The sequence below is a fragment of the Phyllobates terribilis genome, unplaced genomic scaffold (genome assembly GCF_046119375.1).
Source record: "Phyllobates terribilis strain yellow unplaced genomic scaffold, ASM4611937v1 Scaffold_2__4_contigs__length_985480577, whole genome shotgun sequence".
NCBI lineage: Eukaryota > Metazoa > Chordata > Amphibia > Anura > Dendrobatidae > Phyllobates > Phyllobates terribilis.
The window spans coordinates 671,084,112-671,094,244 of NW_027362762.1; the positions used below are offsets into that span (position 1 = coordinate 671,084,112).

At 44.3% G+C, this 10,133-nt stretch overlaps 1 pseudogene; it reads right to left on the minus strand.

Annotated features, from left to right (window-relative positions):
• Positions 1 to 8,339: 8,339 nt before the first annotated feature.
• On the minus strand, positions 8,340 to 9,800 carry LOC141247008 (transcription initiation factor TFIID subunit 9B pseudogene; annotated as a pseudogene).
• Positions 9,801 to 10,133: the final 333 nt, after the last annotated feature.

Sequence of the window (10,133 nt, forward strand, 5' to 3'; positions counted from 1 at the left end):
TAGATGCAGCTAAAAATTATTTTTAATTTTAAATCTGGTGGAGCTTATTATAGATGGCCTAATAGGATCAGTGCTGCACACTGCTACAAAGCCCAAATTATTTTCCAGTCAAGATACAGATAAACATGATTAGTAATTTGAAAGCTTAAAACGGTTGGTAGGGTGATTTTAACCAATCATCAAGCTTTTACTCTCCCCAGGATGACACAGGGGTAGAAAAGTCATTTCGGATCCATGATTTGTTCATCTTTATGAACGTGAGTCTATCTACATTATCAGTGGAGAGCCGCGTGCGCTTATCTGTCAGCACACCACCAGCAGCGCTGAACACACGTTCAGACAGAACGCTGGCTGCGGGGCATGACAAGATCTCCAAGGCGTAAGTGGCTAGCTCCGGCCATTTATCCAGATTGGAAGCCCAAAAAGAGCAAGGGTCCAGTGACACAGTCGTGGCTTCAATGTTTACTTGGAGATACTCCTGTACCATCGTCTCTAGGCGTTGACTATGTGTCAGACTTCTTGTCTCCTGTGGCCTTGCAAAGGATGGGCTAAAAAAGTGGTGAAATGATTCCGCAAAATTGATGTTACCACCAGATACTGTGGTTCTGTTACGGTTTGAGTGCTGAACACTTGACGGTCCCACGGTTGGCAAGTTGGGACTGTGAGATTCACTACGTGCACCACTGGTATTTTGTGGAAAAGCACATGTAAGATTCTGCAACAGTCTCTGCTGATACTCCTGCATGCGTGCATCCCTTTCTATGGCAGGAATAATTTCTGCAAATTTACTTTTGTACCGGGGATCTAACAGTGTGGCAACCCAGTAGTCAGGATTATTTCTAATTCTCACAATTCGAGGGTCATGTTGCAGGTAGTGCAGCAAGAAGGCACTCATGTGTGTTGCGCATCCAGGAGCACCAAGTCCCTGTTGTGTTGGTGGCGAGGTAACAATCATGCTTCCTTCCTCTGTCCTCTCCCCCCAACCTCGCACAACAGAAATGTGATCAAGGTCTCCCTCATCTGATGAGTCTTCCATCAGTTCATCCTCCACTTCTTCCTGGGCTCCTGCACCTTCCTCACTAGTTTGGCTGCTACCATGCGCCCTGGTAAAACCATCTCCCCCACCCTCACATGCCTGCCGCCTTGGTGCTGCCGACCGTCTGGACCTTGCAGATGTTAGCCCTTCCGCATACAACTCCTCCTCCTCTACTTCCTCCACCTCCTCTTGTGCCACCACCTGACTCCGAATTCTGTTTAACATGTGCTCCAGCATGTAAATCACCGGAATAGTCATGCTGATAATGGCATCGTCAGCACTAAACATCTTCGTCGCCATTTCAAAACTGTGCAGATGGGTGCATAGGTCCCTGATCTGAGACCACTACTCCTGCGTGATTTGCCCCACCTCTGAATCTCGTTGGCCCAGGCTATACGTCAGAACGTATTGCACCAGGGCTTGTCGGTGCTGCCACATCACTGCAACATGTGCAGAGTTGAATTCCACCGGGTAGGCACATCGCATTTTAGCCGGTGAAGTGGCAGGCCCAACGACTTCTGTAGAGATGTAAGTCGCTGAGCTGCGGGATGCGAACGGCGGTAGTGAGCACACAGCGACCGTGCCCTCTGCAGAAGGCCATCTAGTCTGGGATAGTGGGCTAAAAATTGCTGGACAACCAGGTTCAACACGTGAGCCATACAAGGCACGTGTGTGACATTGCCCCGGCGAAGGGCCGCACCCAGGTTTGCAGCATTGTCGCACACGGCCTTCCCTGGTTTCAGGTCCAGTGGAGACAACCATTCATGAAATTGGTTCTCCAGAGCTGACCACAACTCCTCAGCTGTGTGACTCACATTTCCCAGACATTTCAATGTAAAAACCGCCTGATGACATTGAGCCCTACTGCCAGCATAGTAAGGAGGTGTGCAGGATCCCTTCTGCGCAGTTAGAAAGCTTGTGGCATGACCAGACAGGCTTTGGGTGCAGGTGGAAGACCGAGAGGAGGTTGAGGAGGCAGAAGCAGTGGAGGAACTTTGACATAAAGAGGACTGACTCACAACTCGTGGGGACGGCAAGACTTGGACAGCAGCCCCTTGTCCTGCTGTCACCATAGTTACCCAGTGCCCAGTCAGCGACATGTAACGCCCCTGTCCATGCCTACTCGTCCAAGTGTCTGTGGTGAAATGCACCCTGTCACACACAGAGTTTCTCAAAGAAGCGGTGATGTTGTGTGCGACATGCTGGTGGAGCGCAGGCACACCTTTCTTTGAGAAGTAGTGCCGACTGGGCATCTGGTACTGGGGCACTGCGACGGACATAAGGTCTCGAAAATCCTCTGTGTCCACCAGGCGGAAAGGCAGCATTTCTGTAGCCAAGAGCTTGCAGATGGTGAAATTCAACCTCTTAGCTTTCTCATGGCTAGGAGGAAATGGTCTTTTACTTGTCCACATCTGAGGGACCGAGGGCTGGCTATTGTGCTTAGACGGGGTTGATAAGGGTGTCCCCGGCAAACTGCCGGTCTGTGAGGAAGATGCAGGCGGACATGTTAGGTTGCCTTGATCCAAAGGTGGTGCTATCGATGTCGGACAGCGCTCAACACCAGCTGCTGTTACCACCTCCAAAGAAAATGATGACCTGCCAATCACGCTGGCTGTTGCGGGTAAAGAGGTGGCAGGTCTGCGCCCCAAAACAGGTGTGACTGCTGTCCCCCCAGTCACAGAGGATGAAGAGGCCGCGGATGCACAAGATATGGCAGATGGTGGTTGGCCCGGCCGGCTAGGCCGCATTGTAGCACACTGAGCTTCCCACTGCAACTTATGCTTCATGTCCATGTGCCGGTTCATGCATGAAGTACTCAAACTATGTATTTTTTGGCCTCTACTTAGCTTTTGCTGACAAATGTTACAGATAACACGAGTTGGGTCATCTTTATCGATCTGAAAAAATGCCCAGGCTATGCAAGGCTTAGCACCCATGCGACCTGAAGAGCCACCACGACTTGTGGTGAGAGGCAGAGTTGTGTTTGAGGATGCAGTTGTTGACGTGCTTCCAGTACTACGTCTCTGTCCAGGAAGGCGCAACCTGACCTCGTCGTCACTAGCATCTTCCTCCACCTCCTCTGCTGACCTCATCTCTTGGCTGACTGTGGGTTGACAGTAAGTGGGATCTCCAACCTCATCATCATCACCCTGTGTGTTATCACACCCGTCGTCCTCAGAGCCAACCTGTTCCTGCCCTGACAAAAAACTAAAGTTGTCGCTCCAATCAGGTATTTGTGTCTTATCATCGTCTTCCTCATTGTCTCCACCAACAGGAGTTACAGTTTGGGAATGAGGGTCTACATTATGGTCAGAACCTTCTGCGTCTGGTCCTGGATCCGACTCATAAAGATTCTGGGCATCAGTGCAGATCATTTCCTCGTCTGGATTCACAGAAGCGCTGGAGTCGACCTCTGATTCCCAGGCTATAGTATGAGTAAACAGCTCTGCAGACTCAACCATCTGTTCTACCTCATACTCAGACGGGCAGATGGAGATTTGGGAGCTGTGAGGAAGCAAGTGCGATTGGGGTGACACCTTTGAGGACTGGAGTATTTGTGATGTTGAAGTTGATGTGGAGGAGAGCCCACTTAAAGGAGCACTTGATATCCGTTGAAGCACCTGCTGTTTTTGTGCCTCATCTGGAATTTGTAGCGATTGGCGTGGCCGTAAGAAAGGGATCTTATCACATTGTCCGCTAAAAGAAGTAGACATTTTAGTTTGGCTGGAAGATGGTCTATCTTCTGCAGATGTTACTGTTGCTTTAACACCTACCCCATGGACACAACCTTTTTTCCCCTTCCCAACACGCCTATTCCCCTTTCCACCAGCAGCAGGCCTTTTTCCACTCATTTTGGTGGTTAACTAATTCACGACTCTGGAGTTGTTTGCACAAAAAAACAATGGATGGTAACCGAGCAGAGCTGAGTGGCCAAACTGTGGTATTAGGCCAAAACTATTGGCTGGGTTAGATGCAGAAAAAAATATATTCAGTTTGCAACCTGATGGAGGTCAGTATAGATGGACTAATACAACAAGTCCCACACACAGCTAGAAGCCCAATATTTTTTCAGAGGTAGATGCAGAAAAAAATATATTCAGTTTGCAACCTGATGGAGGTCAGTATAGATGGACTAATAGACCAAGTCCCACACACAGCTAGAAGCCCAAAATTTTTTCAGAGGTAGATGCAGAAAAAAATATATTCAGTTTGCAACCTGATGGAAGTCAGTATAGATGGACTAATACAACAAGTCCCACACACAGCTAGAAGCCCAAATATTTTTTCAGAGGTACTGTAGATACAGATAAAAATTAGTTTTAATTTGCAACCTGATGGAGGTCAGTATAGATGGACTAATAGAGAAAGTCCGACACACTGCTAGAAGGCCAAATATTTTTTCAGAGCTAGATGCAGAAAAAAATTATATTCAGTTTGCAACCTGATGGAGGTCAGTATAGATGGATTAATAGAACAAGACCCACACACAGCTAGAAGCCCAATATTTTTTCAGAGGTAGATGCAGAAAAAATATATTCAGTTTGCAACCTGATGGAGGTCAGTATAGATGGACTAATACAACAAGTCCCACACACAGCTAGAAGCCCAATATTTTTTCAGAGTTAGATGCAGAAAAAAATATATTCAGTTTGCAACCTGATGGAGGTCAGTATAGATGGACTAATACAACAAGTCCCACACACAGCTAGAAGCCCAAATATTTTTTCAGAGGTAGATGCAGAAAAAAATATATTCAGTTTGCAACCTGATGGAGGTCAGTATAGATGGACTAATACAACAAGTCCCACACACAGCTGAAAGCCCAAATATTTTTTCAGAGGTACTGTAGATGCAGATAAAAATTAGTTTTAATTTGCAACCTGATGGAGGTCAGTATAGATGGACTAATACAACAAGTCCCACACACAGCTAGAAGCCCAAATATTTTTTCAGAGGTACTGTAGATGCAGATAAAAATTAGTTTTAATTTGCAACCTGATGGAGGTCAGTATAGATGGACTAATAGAGAAAGTCCGACACACTGCTAGAAGGCCAAATATTTTTTCAGAGCTAGATGCAGAAAAAAATTATATTCAGTTTGCAACCTGATGGAGGTCAGTATAGATGGATTAATAGAACAAGACCCACACACAGCTAGAAGCCCAATATTTTTTCAGAGGTAGATGCAGAAAAAAATATATTCAGTTTGCAACCTGATGGAGGTCAGTATAGATGGACTAATACAACAAGTCCCACACACAGCTAGAAGCCCAATATTTTTTCAGAGGTAGATACAGAAAAAAATATATTCAGTTTGCAACCTGATGGAGGTCAGTATAGATGGACTAATACAACAAGTCCCACACACAGCTAGAAGCCCAAATATTTTTTCAGAGGTAGATGCAGAAAAAAATATATTCAGTTTGCAACCTGATGGAGGTCAGTATAGATGGACTAATACAACAAGTCCCACACACAGCTAGAAGCCCAAATATTTTTTCAGAGGTACTGTAGATGCATATAAAAATTATTTTTAATTTGCAACCTGATGGAGGTCAGTATAGATGGACTAATACAACAAGTCCCACACACAGCTAGAAGCCCAAATATTTTTTCAGAGGTACTGTAGATGCAGATAAAAATTAGTTTTAATTTGCAACCTGATGGAGGTCAGTATAGATGGACTAATAGAATGATGCTATGCCCAAAAGATTTTACTTCACTAGGTGCAGTAAAAAAATTGGTATTCTATACACAGGTGGTATATCTTGCAACACAGATAGGCTACTCCACTGACTAACACACTCTGCAATAGGCCAAAAAGGATTAGCTTTGCTAGATTCAGCCAAATGCTGTGAAAAAAACTTGCACAGCACTGGCACAGACCTGCCTGGCAAAAACTGATAGGAACTGATGTAACCTAGTCCTGAAAAGGACTCCAATTACAATTAGTCTTTACTCCCACAACCTATCTATTTAAGAGCACAGACCTCCCTGATAAAAGTCGTAGGAAATGCTGTAACCTAGTCCTTAAAAGGACTGCAATCACAACTATTCCCTACTCCCAAGCTATCTGTATATTTGTGCGAAAATTGGCTTGAAATTAACAAGGTATAGCGCACACAGCAACAGCGGTGCCGTCTAACACGCAGCTGCAGCAGTGAGAAAATGGTGGCGACGGGGAAAATGGCTTGGTCTTATAGGGCAAGGACATGTGACATACACTGCCAATGACACATGCCCTTGCTTGTGTGAAAAAAAGCACTTCGCTCCGTGTGTGCGCTGCTGATAGGCTGACAGATTGCACCTCCCCACTACAAATGCGGGAAAGAGAAAAAAAAATGGAGATCTTCATTGTTCCTGCAGAGATCCATCCCCTGCCCTTCCCCCCACCCCGCTGTACACTCAAACTGCGTATTAACATTAATTTTCATCATTACTGAGAAAAAATCCAGTTATGATTTTGGTGCACGAACAGTTATCGAACATAACCTCGAACAGCCGAATTTTTATCAAATTGTTCGTGTTCGCCGAACGGCTCGAACACCGCCCAAAACAGCTCGAATTTGAGATTGGCGAACAGTTCGAGTAGAACAACGCTCATCTCTAATCAGCAGCGCTGTCCCTACACTGTCTAGTCTGGAGCGACTGTGTCCATGTTGCCGGCGCCCGGTTTTAAATACTCGAGGTGACGCTGTGCGGCCTGCCAATCACTGTAATGCCCACAACCAACATGGCTGCAGCATTACAGTGACTGGCTGGCAATCCCTGCATGTTCATTGGCTCTGTAAAGAGCGCCAAACATGCAGGGCGGAGACCCGAGCTCCCGCCCGAGTAACCCGGAAATGCTCGGTGCTCGCCGAACATCCCGAGTAGCGTAATGCTCGGGCGAGTACCGAGCAGTGTCGAGCATGTTCGCTCAACACTGGTGACCATTGAAAAAAGAACTGCTTAGCACTCAAGATAAAGTATGCATTATAATGGCAGAAAGATCAGCTGATAAAAGGCAGTTGGGTGGCATCACATCCATTGGTGGTGCATCAGTCAGATGGAAACCAGATCATCTTTTTCATCAAGAAGTGTCAGTGGGCTGGAAGCTAGACTGGCTTATTCACTGAAAGTAACCATGAAAACAACAAGTAGCAAATGTTGAAGAATGTTGAAGAAAGTAACTGCAGAAGACGGTGAGTTAGCTTAATAAATGTTTGCCACTTAAGGGTAGATGGCTGGGAGATGCTAGCCTCATTAAAGGACAAATAACATAGCTCTGTATAGAAATGGAGGGTTCAACTGGCTATCAATCTAACAAAGAGTCATGTGTGAAGTGTTTGTTGGGGGTGTGAGAGAGCGGTCAACTTGCAACAAAGCCAAAGTGATTGGGTTGTGGAAGATAACAATCCTGGTAGGCTAACCCTAGACCAAATAGTAAGCAGACCTCCCAGATAAAGTTTTATTATTTAACTCCTTCACCCCAAGTCTATTTTTACCTTCATGACCAGACTAAATTTTACAATTCCGACAAGCGTCACATAGCGCTTTAACATATCCCAGTAATTCTGAGACTGTTTTTTTGTGACGCATTGTACTTCATGCTAGTGATACATTTTAGTTGATATGATTTGCGTTTATTTATTAAAATATTGAAAATTTGACAAAAAGTCAGAAAATTTCGCAATTTTCAAACTTTGAGAATTTATGCCCTTAAATCAGATAGTTATACCACTCAAGATAGTAAGTAAATAACATTTACCACATGTAATGAACATTATTTTTGGGGATTAGGAAGTTAGAAGGGTAAAAAGTTAATCAGCAATTTTTCATTTTTCCATCAAAATTTACAAAAAAATTTTTAAGGACTACATAACATTTTAAGTGACTGTGAGTGGCATATATGACAGAAAATATCCCAGAACTGCACCCATAAAAGTGTGAAAAAACACATTCGAGAAGTTTAGAAACCCTTTAAGTGCTTCACAATAATTAAAGCAATGAGGAAGGAAAAAAATGAAAATTGTAATTTTTCCCACAAAAGTGTTGCTTTAGCCTCATTTTGTTCATTTTTACAGGGGTAACAGGAGAAAATGGAATATGCAATTTGTTGTGCAATTTCTCCTGAGTATACTGATACCTTGTATACTGTGGAAAACTACTGTTTGGGCAAACAGCAGGGCTCAGAAGGGGAGGAGCACCATTTGACTTTTGGAGTGAAAAATTCACTGGAATAAATATCGGACACCATATTGAATTTTTACATATATTTAAAAAAAAAAAAAAAGAACACAAAAAGTCTTCTTCCCCTTGGAGGCGTATAGCACACTGATGATTTGCAAAGATCATGTTTATATTGCATCATAGTCCTCCTCATCTTCATGTTTCCGCTTCAATGGATTGGATTCAGTTACTGTGTTCTGTGCCGACACCATGTTAGTTGTAATGAGGATATTCTTGGAGCCGATCAATGAAGGGTTAATTAGGACATTTTGAACTGTGGGAGTTGTAGGAGTTGCTGTTTTAACTGCTGTCTGAGAAGTTGGAATCTGTACTGTAAATCTTTGGCCAGCGAGAGCCACTTGAGCGCCGCCAACCTTAGAAACAGACACGGTTTGAGCTGCTGGTGTCCCTATTGTAGGCGTACTGGGTTTGCTGGATACAGCACCCACACTTAGCCTGGGGACAGTTATTCTGCTGCCGGATGATGGAATCTTTTTCTGGATTGTTTTCAGTCTATAGTTTGGTGCAGTCAGGCAGTATCTATCTGGTGGCAGCCTGGGTCCCGCATACGGCTTGATTAATGGTAGAGGTGTCTGGTTCTTTTACCTTGAAATATCTAATAAAAAGTCTCAAGGAGGAGGAGAGGTGAACGACTGGTCTGTTCTGCACTGGATTGCCAGCCTGACATCGTCGGCATCGATGTTATTCTTCTTGGCATGACTGGAATAAATCTTGTCATCCTCCAGAATTGTTGTCACGTATCTATATGTGAATTCCAGCATCTGGTTAATGACTCTGGGCTCGTCCTCGGTGAACCCCATGTCCTTCAGAATCTGGGCCATGACCTGACCATCCTTGGGCGCACTCTTCGGAAGAACCAGACACCTCTACCATTAATCAAACCGTATGCGGGACCCAGGCTGCCACCAGATAGATACTGCCTGACTGCACCAAACTATAGACTGAAAACAATCCAGAAAAAGATTCCATCATCCGGCAGCAGAATAACTGTCCCCAGGCTAAGTGTGGGGGCAGTATCCAGAAGACCCAGTACGCCTACAATAGGGACACCAGCAGCTCAGACAGTGTCTGTTTCTAAGGCTGGCGGCGCTCAAGTGGCTCTCGCTGGCCAAAGATTTACAGTACAGATTCCAACTTCTCAGACAGCAGTTAAAACAGCAACTCCTACAACTCCCACAGTTCAAAATGTCCTAATTAACCCTTCATTGATCGGCTCCAAGAATATCCTCATTACAACTAACATGGTGTCGGCACAGAACACAGTAACCGAATCCAATCCATTGAAGCGGAAACATGAAGACGTGGAGGACTATGATGAAATATAAACATGATCTTTGTAAATCATCAGTGTGCTATACGCCTCCAAGGAGAAGAAGACTTTTTTGTGTTCTTTTTATTTATTTTTTTTTAAATATATGTAAAAAGGAAAAAAAACAAAAACAAAACAAACATATCGAATTTGCAGAGCTGCTGATGTGCCCAAACAGTGGAAATCCCCCACAAGTGACACCATTTTGGAAAATACACCCATCATGGAATATATTTAGAGTTGTGGTGAGCACCTTGTACCCGGAAGTGCTTCATAGAATTTTATAATGTTGAGCCGTGAAAATGCAAAAATTCATTTTTCCCACAGAAATATTGCTTTAAAGCCAGTTTTTTTCATTTTCTCAAGGGTAGCAGGAGAAAATGTACCACAGAATTTGTTGTGAAATTTCTCTTGAAAACAACGATACCCTATATGTGTTGAAAAACTACTATATGGGGGAGCACCATAGCTTGGAAGGAAATGAGCATTTTTTGACTTTTGGAGTGCAAAATTGGCTAGAATAGACAGCAGACGCCATGTTGCGTTTGCAGAGCC